The sequence below is a fragment of the Miniopterus natalensis genome, chromosome 2, assembly GCF_054644295.1.
Source record: "Miniopterus natalensis isolate mMinNat1 chromosome 2, mMinNat1.hap1, whole genome shotgun sequence".
In the NCBI taxonomy this organism is placed as follows: domain Eukaryota; kingdom Metazoa; phylum Chordata; class Mammalia; order Chiroptera; family Miniopteridae; genus Miniopterus; species Miniopterus natalensis.
Window position 1 is genome coordinate 95,381,503 of NC_142082.1, and position 16,987 is coordinate 95,398,489.

A 16,987-nucleotide genomic window follows, 5' to 3' on the forward strand; every position below is an offset into this window, starting at 1 on the left:
ATTTAGGTAAAGAGCTTGGTACAGAACCCAGCCCTTGTCACACTGTTCTTTCAGATGGCTTGCTTTCCTTAAACATCCACCCACAGCTGACATGTGTGGCCTATCTGACAGTGTCAAAGTGGCATTTTCTGAGAACATAATCTTAAGGTAAGGACACTGCCGGATAGGATAGTTGACTAGAAATTCCTAGTCGAAGAGTTGAAACTTTGGGCAAATATTAATAGATGAAACATTCTGTCATGGTGGAAATCTGTTAACCCTAAAGTATCCAGCTGGTATTTTTGGCTCCAGATTTTCCTGTCAGGAAAGAAGCACAACAGAGTTTTTGAATTCCTTGACTGAGGCAAAGTCCCCAGCAGTCAACTTATGGAGTCATTTGGCCGTGCAAAGCAGTCGTCTTCTCAAAGAAAATAGTAATGGGCCCTAGCCGGTTTTGCTCAGTGGTTAGAGCATTGGCCCACAGCCAAGGGCACATACCTCGGTTGCAGGCTCGATCCCCAGTCCTGGTTGGGGTGCGTGCAGGAGGCAACCAGTTGATGTGTCTCTCTCTCTCACATGAATGTTTCTTTCTCTCTCTCCCTTCCACTGTCTCTGAAAAGCAATGGGAGAAAAAATCCTTGGGTGAAGATTTAAAAAAAGAAAGAAAAGAAAATAGTAATGGACCTGCAGAGCTGTAAAGCATGTATTCTGATTTTTAGTTTATTGGCTCTCTGCCCTGTGTGGGTATAGTGACCAGATTAGAAGCACAAGTCCCCATGTCATTAGATGGCTTACTCTAGCTGGGTTATTTGCAGCAAAGTGTCAGTGCATATTTTTCAAATGTCTTGAACCCACACGGGTGCAGAGGATGGATGGATTGTCAACTCCCTGAAGAAGACACAAAATCACCACTTAAGAAGCCACTTTCAGCCTTTGATGAGGCCGAAGGAAGGAAAATAGGTATTTCCAACTGGTAGCCAAGAGATAGAGGTCCTGGTGTAAGAGGACCTGCTGGTTTTATGGCATGCATTTCTGGAAAGCGTCCTGCCAGCGCCACTGTCACGTAGTCACTGTCAATGCGTTTGTAGATGCTATTTTAATTTTACAAAGGTGGGGTCATATTGTATGCACTGTCTGACTTGTTGGTTTTGGCTTTGTGTTGGAAAACATTCTCGAGTATGACTGAATCTTGGCTGTTTGTCCACATTGTGGGAGTGATGCAGTAAAATGTGGATTGGGGCGTCATTGTATGTTGATCAGGTGGCCAGGCAGACCCACAAATGTTCACATCTGGAGGCTTGTGTCGGGGGCCCCCAGTTTTCCCATAGGGTTCTCAGATCTATGAGGTTTGTGGGGCGGGGTGTGGACAATGGCAGGGAGGAGTGCCAAACGGCCTCTAGTCCATCATTTTGGCCTTTTGCACTTAACTCTCTGCCTCATTCCTGTGCTTGCTGTTTTGTCATCACTGTGCTACCATCTCTAATTTGGAGCTTCTGGTTCAGTGCCTCCAGGGGTGTGGGGACTGGGCAGGGTGTCGACCCAGGTAGACCTCCAGCCAAGTACCCCTTCCCACCCTACACCTCATCCTCTGTGCTGTGGGGCAGCAGCTGCTCCTCTATCTGATTTCTAAAAGGCACTGAACTCCCTTCTCATCATGATATCACATAAGAGCTATGATGACACGTTAAGCAGAGTAACAAGATAGTGATTTGGTGTGGCTAGTGCATACATATGAGCCAAATACTATACGGTACATGTTTTTGTTACCCACTCTTGCTTGTTTGTTTTTATAATACTATATTATAAACATCTCTCCATGTCATTAAATTTTATTCTCTAGCACATTGTTGTTTTTTAATTTTAAAAAAAATGTTTTTATTGATTTCAGAGAGAGGAAGGGAGAGGGAGAGAGAGAAACATCAATGATGAGAGAGAATTGTTGATCGGCTGTCTCCTGCACGCCCCCCACTGGGGATTGAGCCCACAACCTGGGCATGTGCCCTGACAGGGAATCAAACCATGACCTCTTGGTTCATGGGTTGATGCTCAACGCTGAGTCATACTGGCTGGGCAGCACATTGTTTTTTTTTGTTGTTTTATTCTCACCTGAGGATATTTTTTCCATTGCTTTTCAGAGAGAGTGGAAGGGGGAAGAGAGAAACATTGATGTGAGAGAGACACATTGAATGGTTGCCTCCTGCACACACACCCACCAGGTCCAGGGATGGAGCCTGCAACTGAGGTACGTACCCTTGACATGAATTGAACCTGGACCCTTCAGTCTGCAGGCCGACACTCTAGCCACTGAGCCAAATCATCTAGGATCAGCACATTGTTTTTAAACAGTGTTGTATTCCACTTAGTGGCGGATAGACCTTAGTCTTTTGGGGGACACTCAGGTTGTCTGCAGTTTTTTACCCAGAAGCCACACCCACATGGGTGTACATTTAATTAACTGTTTCATTGCTGGGCATGACTTCAGGGCCAGAGAGTAAGTACTATTTGAGACCAGTTGTCCAGCAGAGGATCTGAACCATTGCAAGAGGGATTTCTGGATAGTTGCCTTAGAGGGGAGGTGGGGAGACAGGAGCAGGTGCAAAGGAAAGGTCTCCAGGCGACCGAATCAGACATGAAATGTGCTATTCCTGCCTTCTGAGAGCTTCAGGGTGCTGGGGAGACTGAGGCATAAAGGGGCTGTGCTTTTGGATATGTGCTCAGTTGTTCGTTCATTGAACCTGATCCAGCAGCTCTGATTTGCCTGGCATACTGGACACAGACATAAATATGACTCATTTCTGGCCCTGAGAACCTAACAGGAGAGGAGACAGGATTGTGAAGAAAGAGCATGGGCTGTGGGACCAACAGAACTCGGGCCTTGATTTTACTATTAAATACGTTTGGTGCTCATTGATGATGATGTTGCATTTCAACACTTATAAAAGTAGGGAGAAAAATGGAGTGTTTTTTTCATATTTGTTTCAGAGACTTTCAAAAGAAATACTGTGTTACACATGGACCTGAGCTCCTTCAGTCTCCCTCCCTCCCTCCCTCCCTCCCTCCCCAGAGGCAGCTACTGGCCTAGGTTAATTTTCTCATCCCCATTTATATTTTATACTTTTACTCCAGGAGCATACTACAGCCAAGCTATAGTATTGTTCTACAAGTTTTTAAAAACTCTACATTATGATTTTGTAACTTGCTTTTTTTCATTCAACATTATGTTTTCAAGATTTATCCATGTTGACAGACAAGGCTCTAACTCATTTTAATTGCTGAATTGCATTGCATTGTATCATTATACTACCACTTACCTGTTTATTACCCTGTTGATGGACATGTAGATTGTTTCCAGTTTCCTTTACAGACAAGTGCAGCCAGTGTTCTTCTGTGTGTCCTTTTGTGAACGTGGGGGTTTCTCTAGAGTGCAAGCCTACGAGAGGAATTTCAGGGTTGTAGAATTCAGTCACCTTCAGTGTGACCAGATATTGTCAAAAGTATTCCCTGTATGGTTGGTTAGACCAGATAACACGCCTTTCCTCGGTGTATCCTTGCCAACACTTGGTGGTGTCAGACATTTTAAATATTTTTCTCTCTGCCTTGGCCAGTGTAGCTTAGTTGGTTGAGGACTGTCCATGCCCAGAAAGGTCGCCGGTTAGATTCCTGGTCAGGGCACATACTTGGGTTGCGGGTTTTACCCCCGGTCAGGGCCCCTTGGGGGGACAACCGATTGATGCTTCTCTCTCACATTGATGCTCCCTGCTCCCTCCCCATCAATTAAAAATGTATTTAAAATATATATATATATTTTTCAATCTAATGAGTGAATTGGCCATCTCTTGTTTTAAAAAATTAACTTCTCTGAGTACTAATGATATTGGACATCTATTGATTATTTGGATTTTTTATTCTAACTTTACTGCTGACTGTATGAACTTGGGAAATGATTACTCATTCTGAGCCTGTCTCCTGATTTTAATAAAATATGATTACCTATATTTTAGAGTTATTATGAGAACTAGAGACCCTGTGCACAGTTTCTGGCTCTGTTTCTGTCTTGTGTCAAGTGATTCTACTAACAGTATCCAGAAGGCTGCCCCCCACCCTATTGAGAAGATCCCCCTAGGAGCTCTGATCTGGAGCAGACGAGCCAGTAATGGAGGTGGAAGTCCCCTTGCAGCTGAAAGGACTGTTCTGAGAACCCAGCAGGAGCCTCTGGAGAGCACCCACATGTGGATGTGTGCTGCAGAGGAAAGGCATCAGCAGTCTCCACAGAGCAGCCAGAGAGATCCTTTTTTTTTTTTTTTTTTAATTTATCTTTATTGTTCAGAGTATTACAGATGTCCCATTTTCCCCCTCAGTTGATCCCGTCCACTTCACTCCCACCCCCTTCCCAGGCCTTCACCCCGTTATTAACTGTGTCCATGGGTTATACATATAACTTCTCTGGTTAATCTCTTCCTACCCTCCACCTGCCTTCCCTCTTTCCTCTGAAATATGATCGTCTGTTGCATGCGTCAGTGTCTCTGGATCTATTTAGTTCGTCACATTATTTTGTTCATTAGCTTCTTCTTAAAGAAGACCCTTCATCTTTTCCTGTAGTGCAGGTCTGGTGGTGATGAACTCCTTTAGCTTTTTCTTATCTGTGAAGCTCTTTATTTGACCTTCAATTCTAAATGATAGCTTTGCTGGGTAGAGCAATCTTGGTTGTAGTTCCATGTTTTTCATCACTTTGAATATTTCTTGCCACTCCCTTCTGGCCTGCAAGGTTTCTTTTGAGAAATCAGACTCCCTTGTAGGTAACTAACTGCTTTTCTCTTGCTGCTTTTAAGATTCTCTCTTTGTCTTTAACCTTTGGCATTTTAATTATGATATGTTTTGCTGTGGTCCTCTTTGGGTTCCTCTTGTTTGGGACCCTCTGTGCTTCCTGGACTTGTAAGTTGATTTCTTTCCCCAGGTAGGAGAAGTTTTCTGTAATTATTTTTTCAAATAGGTTTTCAATTCCTTGGTCTCTTTCTGCCTCTTCTGGCACCCCAATAATATGAATGTTGGGCCTCTTGAAGTTGTCCCAGAGGCTCCTTACACTATTTTCATATGTCTGGATTCTTTTTTCTTTTTGCTCTTCTGGTTGGGTGTTTTTTGTTTCCTCATGTTCCAAGTTGCTGGTTTGATTCTCAGCGTCCTCTACTCTACTGTTGATTCTCTGTAAATTATTCTTCATTTCAGTTCCTGTAGCCTTCATTTCAAATTGGTACTTTATTATGTTATCAATTTTCTCAGTTATTTCCCTAACCATCTGCTTAAACATCCTTATAACCAAAATTCTGAACTCTCTATCTGTTAGCTTGCTTGGATCTATTTCATTTGGTTCCTCTTCTAGAGATTTCTTCTGTTCTTTCCTTTGTGACATGTTTCTTTGCCTCCACATTTTGGCTGCTTCCAGGTGTTTGTTTCTATGTATTAGGTAGAGCTGCTATGTCTCCTGGAATTTGTAGAGTGGCTTTGTGTAGTAGGTGTCCTGTTGGGTTCAGTGGCTCAGCCTCCCCAGTCACCTGAGCTGGGCCTTCTAGGTGCTCCCCTGTGTGGGCTGTGTGCACTGTCCTCTTGCAGTTGAGCCTTGGTTGCTGTTGGCGTCCCTGGGAGGAACTGACCCCCAGGCCAATCAGCTGTGAGGACGAGCTGCAACTACAACCAAAGAGCTGCTGTGCTGGAGACACCCCTATGGAGCAGGATTTACTTCAGTGGAGCTTTGGTGTTCACCAAGTGCGCCCCTTGAGCGTGACTCGTGGATATGGTAGGGTTGTAATCCAGCGTGGTTGAGTCTGACCACCAGGTGCACTGTCTCTGGGGCCTCTGGGGAGGTGCAAAGGCAGCCTCTTCCAGTGCCTTGCTCAGGGTCTCCCAGCATGAGCTACACAGTAAACCGTAGTTGGCTGCTACTTGTGCTGGGCTTTGTGTTGTCCAGGAGAGGCCAAGCTATGAGCCAATGCAGGCTGTCGCTAGTGCCAGGCCTGGGGCCACTTATTAGGCCGTATGGGGCCCGCTGCTGCTTGTTTGAGAGATTTTAGGAAAGTCCTAAGCATGAGGCTCGAGAAGCCACTGAAAATGGCCTGGATGAGCCTGCAGGTCTGGAGGGGCGGGGCCAAAGGTGTGAGTCAAGTGCTGGATATTCAGATATGGCACCTGCCTGCCGGCTGTCTGTGGGGAGGACTCGCCAAAGGAGCAATGGCCTCTGCCAGCTCTTCTCCCTGGGAGAAAGCTGCCCCTCCACCTCTCGCCCCGATTTCAGGCAGGTTAGTTCCTCCCCGAGTGTCCCGGGTCCTTTCAAGCTGCTCCCTGGCGCTGGGCTCAGAGGGAGCGCGTCCGAGTGAGTCCGTGCCAGACCCTTTAAGAGGAGCTGCTGGGGCTCCCGCAGCCTCTGCGACCCTCAGAGACAGTCCCCGCTGTTTTTCACAGCCCGAAGGTGTGGGGACATCTCTTCCCAGCCCTGGAGCTCTGCGCTGGGGGCCTGCTGTGGGGCTGGGACCCCTCCTCCAGGAAACTTCCACTGCCGAGATTCCCTCCTGGGTTTCAACCGTAGCACCGGGTGTGGGCCCACGGCCGAGTCCCTGGGATTCAGCCCGATCTGCCCGCGTCTCCGCCCCTCCTACCGGTCTCGGTGCTTCTTCAGTTCCCTGGCTGTAGGGCTTCTGTTCAGCCAGATTTCGGGAGGTTCTGAGTGATGGTGGTTCTGTATTTTAGTTGTAATTTTGATGTGGTTGCTGGAGGCAGCAGGTGCAGCTGTGACCTACGCTGCCATCTTGTTTCTCCCCCCAGGGAGATCCTTTTAAAACAAAAGTTAGATCTTGTGCTTGAAACCCTCTAATGGCTTCCTGTGTCACTCAGGGTAAAAGCCAAAGTTCTCATCGTGGCCTGCATGATGAGTTTTCACATTATGGTTTGTCACCCATTTAAATCCTGAAATCAACTTAAAGGGTGATGACCGTCATTTTCAAACTGTGAAGTAAAGTAGGGGAGGAGTGTGAGCGGAGCTCGTATTGAATTGGTGGCTCAGTTATGTGCACGTATGCTGAGTTTTCATGTAAAACATATTGTCTCCTTTGGTCACTGTGAGGGGTTCTTCCACCACTGCCTGCCTGTTCTGTTCAGCCACATGAGCTCCATGCTCTTCCATGAACACACTCGTACCTGCTTCAGGGCCCTTGCAGTTGCTCAGCCCCACTTCCTGAAGAAACCTTCAGGGCTCACTTTTCACTTCCTTTAGGTCTCTGCTCACATGTTCTGTAATAGAAAGGCTTTAGAACAACCTTTACAAAATAACAACCCACCACACCAACACCCTTATTTGACTTTTTTCTCCACAGCACTTGTCACCATCTTAACATCATACATATTTACTTATTTTTGTTGTTATTAGTCCTATTAAAATATGTGCTCCTCAGTTTTGTTCACCGCTATCTTCCCAGGGCCTGGAATGGTGCCTGGCACAGTAGATGTATTTGGGACAGACAGTATGTAAACCAGTAAGTACAACACAGTGGCATCAACTTGATGATGGCACGTACCAGGTGCTGATATAAGAAGATGGAAAAATCCACTGTTGGGGATGGGATACCAGGAGGGGCTTCATGGTGGAAAGAAGGCTGGGGCCTGGCCAGAGTGGCTCAGTTGGTTGGGCATTGTCTCATGTACCAAAAGGTTGCCAGTTCGATTCCCAGCCAGGGCACATGCCCAGGTTTTGGGCTTGATCCCCTGTAGAGAGGGCCTGTAGGAGGCAGCTGCTCTATAGGAGTGTAGGCATTTGTCACACAGGTGTTAGGAGTGGGCTGACATTGCAGCAGAGGAAGCAGTGTGAGCTAAGGTCCTAGGATATTAAGCTGTACAACAGATTTCTATGCATTTCAAAATGGCCAGCCATTCAGTGCAGCCCCACATGATGGTTTAAAGCTAGGGTGCCTCAGAGGCCATAAAGGGCAACTGTCTGTATGAGGGCCTTGGGGGGAAGGGGCTCCAACCAATGTCAGAAAGGCCAGGGTGAGAGAAGGTGCCCCTGAATTCAGGCATTAGCAGAGTGGGATGTTTATGTGTATGTGTGATACACTTTTGCTAAGATTTCATTTTCTGAATATATAAATAATACACTCATTATAGAAGATTTGGAAAATGTAAGAAAAGTGTGAAGAATGTAAAATTCACACCTGATCCTACTACACAGAGATGATGGCAGTGTTAATACCTCAGGTGGTTTCCTTCACTGCATATTTAATTATATGTCTTCATCAACAATGATGATTTTTCTCAAATTATGAAGTTTTGTGAGGTGTTTCAGCTGGGAGCATTGGGGGCACTTAGAGTTGCAGGTGACAGTTATTGGCATGGAGAATGCTGGCAATGGAGCCATGGGGTCTTGATTTTCTTTGCAAGTTTAGCCTTTCCCCCAGATAGGGAATTACATAGATGTTGGCGCCCTTATTTTTAAGTCCACAATTAGTCTCTCTTCTCCCCATCTCTCTCACGCACCCACCTGCACCCACACACAGACTCTGTCCCCTCTGAAGACCTGGCCCACACTCCATCCCCTGCACAGGAGAGTTTCCTGGCCCTGCTGATGCTGTGGAGGGTCTTCCACATGCCTGGGCCCATTCCTAATAAATGACATTGATAACTTTCCCCTTCCTAGGAAAAATTGGGGACAGAGAGAGGTGTGTTTGTCATCTGATCTTGTTAAAAGCTATTCTTGCCCTACTGAGCAGAAAAGAACTTAAATGCAACATTCTATTTAATAGTAAATATATTAAAGTAAAATGAGCACACAGAATTTTTTTTTATATATAAGAAAATTTATATCATTATTGGCAGTGGGTGGCCTGAGATTTCACTCTCAGCAAGAATTTAAAATAAAATTTCGCTCTGGCTGGTGTGGCTCAGTTGGTTTGGCATCATCTCGTGTACTGAAAGGTTTTTGGTTCGATTCCCAGTCAGGGCACATGCCCGGGTTATGGGCTTGATCCCTGGTAGAGGGCCTGCAGGAGGCAGCTGATCTATGTTTTGCTCTCACATTGATATTTCTCTCCCTCTCCCTTCCTCTCTTTCTTAAAAAAAGAAAAAAAGAAAATTTCAGCTGGTTTTCACAGCCATGTCTTAAACAGAACAATTGGATGTTAAAGCACTGTTGAAATATGCAAACTGTTACAGATATTCTGAGCCTTTGATAATGAAAATTAAAAGTTAACCCCCACTAAGTATGCATTTCAAAGTTATACTGTCACTTTTTCTGAAAAATACATAAAATATAACTAATAGCCAGGGTATTTCTGTTTCATAACTAAAATATGTATACATTTTAATAAATTACTTTGTTTAGTAAAGTACATTATGTCTTTCAAGGGTACCAAGTAAAAGTAGCAGATTCCTGTCTTCCTTCTTAGATAAGCCTCTGACTTTCTAGATCTTCCTATTGACTTGATATCACTTTTATTTTATTTTAGTTTAGTTTAGTTTTTTAAATTTATCTTTTGTGTTGAAAGTATTACAAATGTCTCTCTTTCCCCTTCATTGGTCCCCTCCCCCAGGGTTATCATTTTTAAATAAGCACATAAGAGAGAACTCTGTGTGATCTGCACCCAGCATCCCCTCCCCTTGATGTGATGGGCCCACTGTCCCCAACAGAGTGAGACAGGTGGCAGGGAGTGCTACAGAACACAGGAAAACAAAATAACCCCTCAGTTAAAAAGCTAAGGAGAAAGCTTGGGATCCGGGACAGAGCTTGTCAGGGTGAGGTGTGGTTTCGGGTGAGGAATCTTCATGGCAGAGCATAAGGCAGCATTATCTGGAAGGGAGGGCAGTCAGTCTTCCCACATTCAGTTGACTCAGTTTCAGGAGTCAGATTGGGCTTGTAGCCCAGCAGGACAAATCTATTCTTCCAGAGTCCCATGCAAGCTGCCCGTGTGTTTGAGCATTGATGACTCTGGTTTGCCTTTTGGCCATCTTGTGTTCAGTCATGGCACAGGTTCATTCCTCCTAAATTCAATCTCTTTGTGGCTCATGATTGAAGTGCAGGCAGTCTCCACAGAGCTGACCCACACCCACTTGCGCTTTTTGAGGATGTACACAGAGAGCATCAGGAACCAGTATTGGGCACTGCTGCCTTCGATGATCACCAGGTGTCATGGTCCTTCTGCTCACCAATGACAGATTTCCCTGCCTCACTCCACAGACCACTGGCCTCTCACCTTTCTTGCTATGACTTTTCTTCCTCAAGCATCTCAGGATGAGGCAGAAACTGAATTTTTTCCTTTATGAAGGCCCTTTTCCTCTGAAGGTAGAGTTTCCAGGAGGAGTATGAACTAAAGTGCCAAATCTATCCCCTTCTTCATTCAGCTCCTGACCACTAGGCAACACTCCTCCAGGCACCAGAGACAAGGACAGGAGGCCTTCTGTTTTATCTTTAATATCTTATCTCTATCCTTGTCAGAGACAGCATTGGAAGTTCAGAACTGAGTTTGCAGACTGGCCCTGAGTTTGGCAAGCCCCTCCTTTTGGACACTTTTCCTGACCTCTGGACCTTCCTTGAAAGTGTCAGAAAGCCACTCTTAAGTCTGGGATTAGTGCAGTCCAGCCCAGCCTGAGCCCTGCCCAGCTGGGAGCAAAGAAGGCTGGCTTTGGGCTTCTTAGTTTAGACCACACTCTGTCAAGGTCAGCTGTGTCCTTCCTTCCTTCCTTCCTTCCTTCCTTCCTTCCTTCCTTCCTTCCTTCCTTCCTTCCTTCCTTCCTTCCTTCCTTCCTTCCTTCCCTCCCTCCCTCCCTCCCTCCCTCCCTCCCTCCCTCTCTCCCTCTCTCCCTCTCTCCCTCCTTCCTTCTTCTTTTTTTTTTGAAATATATCTTTATTGATTTCAGACAGAGGAAAGGAGAGAGAGAGAGAGAGAGAGAGAGAGAGAGAGAAACATCAGTGATGAGAGAGTCATTGATCGGCTGCCTCCTGCACGACGCCAACTGGTGATGGAGCCCACAATCCTGGCATGTGCCCTGACCAGGAATCGAACCCTGATTGCCTGGATCCTAGGTCGATGCTCAACCGCTGGGCCACGCCCGGCCAGGCCAGCTATGTTCTTTCTAAGTTTGCTCTGTCTGTGTTTTTTTCCTATCTACCAGAAACTTTGATGAGCTACCTTCTGAATTCTGCCCACCCCTTGCCCCACTCTCTATCGGGACTTCTTATCTAGGGACGTTGAATCCTCTGGATGATACTTATCAGAATTTTCCACAGAACTCTATCTTCTGTGAGACCAATATCATTCCTTCCTGTGCTGTCAGAGCTTCTTGCTTCCCCGAGCAGTGGGAACATGGGGGCTTGTCTCTGTTTCTAGAAGCAATGCTCTGGGTTTCCTGAAGATTGTTTTAGAGACCTTGTGAAAGTGAGGTGCATGGTAACTCCCTGTGCTTTTTTGAGCTTAGTTTTTTGCTGAATTGTACAAGCCAAATTTTAGGGTACCTGTTGTCCTCCTTAAAAACAGGAGGAATGTCCTGGTTGGGAAGGTACTCTGTGATACCCAGAGCAAATTTTACCTTGGGAAGCGCTTGTACAATTTCTGTGGGCCTTTGACTCTTGCTCCTTGGGTCAGGATGCAGTTGGACAGTCGCCTGTGGGAGTTGTAAGGTTACCCACCGGAGTGCAGGGCTTCCTGCCGGGGCACAGGGGTGCTGTGGGAGCCACAGGGATGCCAGCAGGTTGGAGTTCAGTGCTGCTTTCCTGAGCCCAGGAAGCAGGCTGACTGTGCGTTTGTGCAGCTTCATGCCTGCAGGCATGTGGTCAGGGTTCTCCTTCAGAAGACATGGCCCTGAACAGCATGTTAAAGATTAATTCTCCCATCCTTTCCTGAGCTGTCAGAAGTGCAGTGGGGCTGGAACTCCAAGGCTTGCTGGATCCCTCTTTCCAGCCACTCAGGGATCCCAGGGTGACAGTGGAAGCATCCAGGCCTCTTGAAGGCTGGACTCAGGATGGGTACAGCATTACTTCTGCTCACGTTCCATTGGAACAAGCCCCAGACTATCCAAGATTCAGGGGAAGAGAGACAGATGCCACATCCCAGTGGGAGCTGCAGCTTGTGCAGAGGGAAACGGAGTCATTCATTGTGAGACACAGTTAGGGACACAGGAATAGAAATACTGCATCCTGAAGCCCTGAAACTGTGTTTATGTGTGTGTGTGTGTGTGTGTATGTAAAGTAATAGGAATTTTATGTATTAAGCTTTGGTATAGAATCTGTCAGTCATACCTCTGTTCACCTATCTTGATAGTGGCAAAAATAAAATCTCTAAAATTTTAAACATCCTTCAAAATCATGGAATTTTATTGTACACAGGAACTTTAGTATAACCTTGTGAAATCATGCCCTGCATTGGACTCAACTGTGATGGGGAGAATTTTTATTGCTTGCCCACAATTATGTAACAAGATTTATTACTTTGGAAATTTGACACACATCAGTGTTTTAATTGTCTTACATTTTAACAAAAAGAAATCATTGCATATTTCAACAAAAAACAAAATTAAGTCAACTTGTACAAAGATATAATTAATTTGTACATAGTTATGATGCTAAGTGACATAACGTTTTGTCCATAAACATTTTTTGTTTACACTATTGAAAGTTGCACGTTTTGTTCACCTGTCGAGAGCAGTAGTAGATGCCCAGGAAATGTTTGTCAAGTAAAAGGACTGTGGGCATAAAATTAACTTTATGGCTACATTGAGTGTATTCTAGGGAATACGTTCGTTATAATTATCATGATTATTCAATCATTGGATACCTAAGCTCTTCCCAACTCCTGCCCACCCCTTCTATTTGAGGTGCTGATTTATTATGCCTCATTCTGAAGATATTTTTATACAAATTGTCTTTCAAATACAATTATCTTAAATTAGCCTGAGAATAAGTTTCAAGTAGTGAAATTATTAAACCAGGATACAAATTTAATAACTTTTGATACTTATTAACATATTCACCTCAAAGGAGTTTTATGCTTTATATTGGCACCAAAAATATATGACTGTGACGTTTCACCAGCCCATTTATCTTTAAATTCTTTATTTTATTTTGGTGCCAACAATTGTTATAAAATGTTGGTTTGTTAGTGTTTCTTTGATCATTGGGTAGGTTGAAGTTTTTCATGTTTGTTTAATTTGAGGCCAAATTTCTTCTTAATTTCATATGTATAAGTTACTTAAAAATTTTCTTTCCCCACACAAGTGTTAAGTGGTTACCCTACCCCACTTACTGTAATACTTTCAGGTGTGGGTGCTGTGGCTTCATCTAGCAGGCCTTCATGAGGCCACCACCAGGGGTGGAAGTCACTGTAGCTGCACATCAGTGAAGTAGTGATTAATTTCCTTTTCATGTACACACAGTTGCAATTCAGAGGTGATATTTTTTCCTTCACTGTATTTTTCCACCATCATTTGAGCACATACAAAACAAGAAGCCTTAAGAAGCCCGTGAAGACCTCTGCATTCCCTTTGGGAAATACATAAAACGCAGAGAGTGGTGGAGGCTGGGCCTACCCGGCTGGCCAGTGGTTCCCACACATTCCACCCAAGGCCCATGTTTCTGATTAAGGCTTGACAGTTGGCACAGGGTGCACCGAAGCACTGTGTTCCACTGTTTCCAAAAGAACGGGAAGCATTCTTTCCAGGGAATGAAATGCAGCAGCAAACCCTGTGAGAGCATGTGGGCTTTGCTTTATTCATCGCCCAGATGCCTTTCCTCTCAGGACTGTAACTTGTGTGTAAGCACCTTCAGAAATCCCATGCTTTCTAGTTCTTTAGTCTTCATCTCTGTCCTCAAGAAATGTAGTTTTGGATGAGATTTCTTTTTAAGGTGAAGAAGAAGAATGCCACCTAATTTAAAAGCTGGCTGTGCTGTCTTCATTTTCCTTGACAAGCTGAGGATGTGCCTGTTTATTTGAGGGCACAGCGTCTGAGGTTCTCAGAAGCTGCTGAAACGATTAGCCCCAGGACAGCAGTGCTCAGGTGTCTGCCAGGTCTCGGCCTCTTCAGGGAGCCATGGCTGGAGACTCTCTTCCTCCACTTGAATTTGGAACTTGAATTGCTGGTGTGTGTGAGAAAAACCATGAGGCAGGCAGGCAGACACACAGGAGGCCCACAAAGACCCAACAAGGCCAGAGTTGTTCATTTCTCGTTTTTCGGCCAAAATTCATAATTGAATTACAGTGTGGGGATATAACTTTGCTAACATTTGGAAAATGCTTTCCTACCAGGAAGGAGTGGGAGAGGATCTCCAGAGGAAATTCTTTTCTTCGTATATCATAACTTTTCACTGAATTTAAATTGCTCTCAGTCCTGTGTTAATGCTGGGAAACAGTTGAGCTGTATGGCGTGTGTGAACCCAACTTCCGTCTTCCTATGAGTTATGAGTCATAAATTGTAGGATCATGAAGAGATGTGCTGCAGCTCTGCCCCTTGGAGGGTGACAGGTCAGGAGAGCAAAGGCAGGTGGGCTCACACAGCCTTTACCTGAGGCCAGAGAAGCATGTGGGACAGGCCACACTGCAATCTGGGTGCTTCAGGAGCCATGGAACAGCAAAGCTGACCACCAGTCCTCTTCTGCTGCCTGGCAGGTTTCCTGCCCTGCAGGTTGCAGGCTGATGGGTCAGGTCTTTCGGTATCTTTTGGGGCCTGTGACAGCTGGAGAGCTGGTCGCTGGTTAAGGTTACCATGAGGGAGTCTTGCTGAGGTGCAGAACTAGGGCACTGTTTGGTGCCCTAGAAATGACATGTGTGATGGTGCCCCCACTATACTCCCTGAACTGCACCAGGAGGGGCAGCTGGCCTTGGTGAGGCCTTTTCCCACCAGGTAGCATGCCTGGCACCTGTACACCACCTGGGGATGCCTGAGGTGCTGGCTGTGCCTCTCCTCCAAGTGGGTTTGAAGTCACTTCTCTCAGTGACAATCCAACCTGCTGGTTTGGCATCTGAGGACTGGAGTCACAGAGCTTGAGTGTCACTCAGCCACCCACAGGAAGCAGGCTGTGTTGTTTGAAGGGTTCAGGGCTCAGTGACATCTTGCTGAGGCTGTGAACAGGCATGGCAGACAGGGAGCTGGATGAGAGGCAAGGCTGCACATTCCTGGTGGATTTGGGCTTGGTTCTGCATTTTCTTTTTGTCTTTGACAGCATAGCTGTGTACATGGTATATAGTCACATCTCTGGACAGTTATTGAAGCTGTGTTGGCTCAGTGAGGGGCAGTGACAGACAGACGTGGTTACTCGAAGCCGTTAACTGATAAGTGAGCTGTTTATTCAAGGATTTAGGTTTTATGACTTGAAACGTTTCTGTGAACATGAGTCATTCTTTGTTGTCTACTTGTGTTGATTTTTCTTGGTTAACTTCCTAGACTTGTAGCACAATAAATATATAAGTCTTGCAGTTGGGGTGCCCAGTAAATAGGGAGAGATTAGAATATGTGCACACTTAACTTCGTCAGTCCCTTAACATGTGGCAGGTTCTGGAGCAATGAAAAAGCCAGGCAGTTCACCCTGAAGGAGACAGGAGCTGGTGGCCAAGTTGCAGACAAAGCAGGCTGGACAGTTCCTGCTTATTGAAGGGCTGTGGTGAAGGTCCTTTCCTGATGGCACACTTTTAAACAAGCACCAAAACTCCAGGGTAACCCTGATAAGTGGCAGTCTCACATCACATCCTTCTCCAAGTTATGGAGACGCCTTCACAGACAGGACCTCATTGCATAACAGAGCTGTGAGGTAGGGAGACTGAGTCTCACCTTCCACCTGCAGGTGAGGAGTCACTAAAGGGTGTACACTTTCTGAACTCGGCTGCCTCTCAGCAGCTCTTCCAGAATTCAAACACGTGCCCTTTCTGTCAATCCAAGAGCATTTTTAAAACACAGCTCTATCTTTATACCATCTCCCAGTCTGTCTCATAAGCTGTCATTTCGTGTTCCTCCTCCTCCCCGACATCTCCCTCTCCAGGCCTTTGATCTCAGGACATCTTTCCTGGCCCCTCTCTGTGCTGCCCGCCCCCCCCTTAGTGGTAAAAGTGTGCAACACTGCAAGATTATAATCTTGCAGTGTTGCACACTTTTACCACTAAGAACAGAGGCACAGGTTATAGCCAAGAATGGCCTAAGTTTTTTGTCGTACCTCTCAGCTGGGATGTTGCCAGGAAGGGCAAATTTGATTATAATATCATGTAATCAAATGGATATTAAACACTTAAGTTGTTCTAGTCACAGTGGTAGGTGGGTGGATAAAGCTGTGAATAATGGGGAGTTTCAGGCCAGCTTCTCCCAGTCCTCAAGGAGGAGACAGTCTGACAAAGGTCATAGACATGTCACGCCTGCCCTGGGGAAATGGGAGCACAGTGGGCCTGGTGGGTCTGAATTAGCCTTGAGAAACACATAGTTAGGAAGGAGGGAGCGTCTAGGACAGTGGCTCTGTCTCCCAAGTGGCCTTTTGTAAACACAGCCACCCTCTTCCTGCAGCAAAACAGCCTGAGCCCCCATCTTGTTGTGCTGGGGTCCCTCCACATCCTCATCTCTCCCTTCTTCCGGTGTGACTTCCAGGAGTGCTCTCCTACCCTTGTGCCCTTAGAACCCCTGTCATCTCCTGTCATCACCCCCATCTTCCAGATTTTCAGTTTCCTCCTCCCTGTTTGCCTGCCCCTTGACCTTCAACACAGCGAGTCCCCTTATGGTGCCTCTGCCTGCTCCATCCCTTCCTCCAGTAGGCCAGCTTCTGTGGTCATCCTCCTCTCTCCTCATCTTTCCTCTTTGACCATAGCTGTGCACAGCTAACCCTAGTGTCCTGGGCCACAGCCCTCACTGCCCTGTCCCCTCCTGTCTCCTGTCTGCTCCTGTCTGTTTTATTTCTTCCACCTGACAGTGCTTCCCTGCCCCAGATTGATCTCATTGACCTACGTTCCTCTTGGAAAGCTTCTGCAACTGCCTTCAAATAGGGACAAAACTCTGGGGCCAGCTG

General features: G+C 45.9%; 1 protein-coding gene across 3 annotated transcripts in view; it reads left to right on the forward strand.

Annotated features, from left to right (window-relative positions):
* LATS2 (large tumor suppressor kinase 2) overlaps positions 1–16,987 on the forward strand; it is a 77,464-nt gene that overhangs the window by 45,004 nt on the left and 15,473 nt on the right. The gene's annotated exons all lie outside the window — the stretch shown is intronic.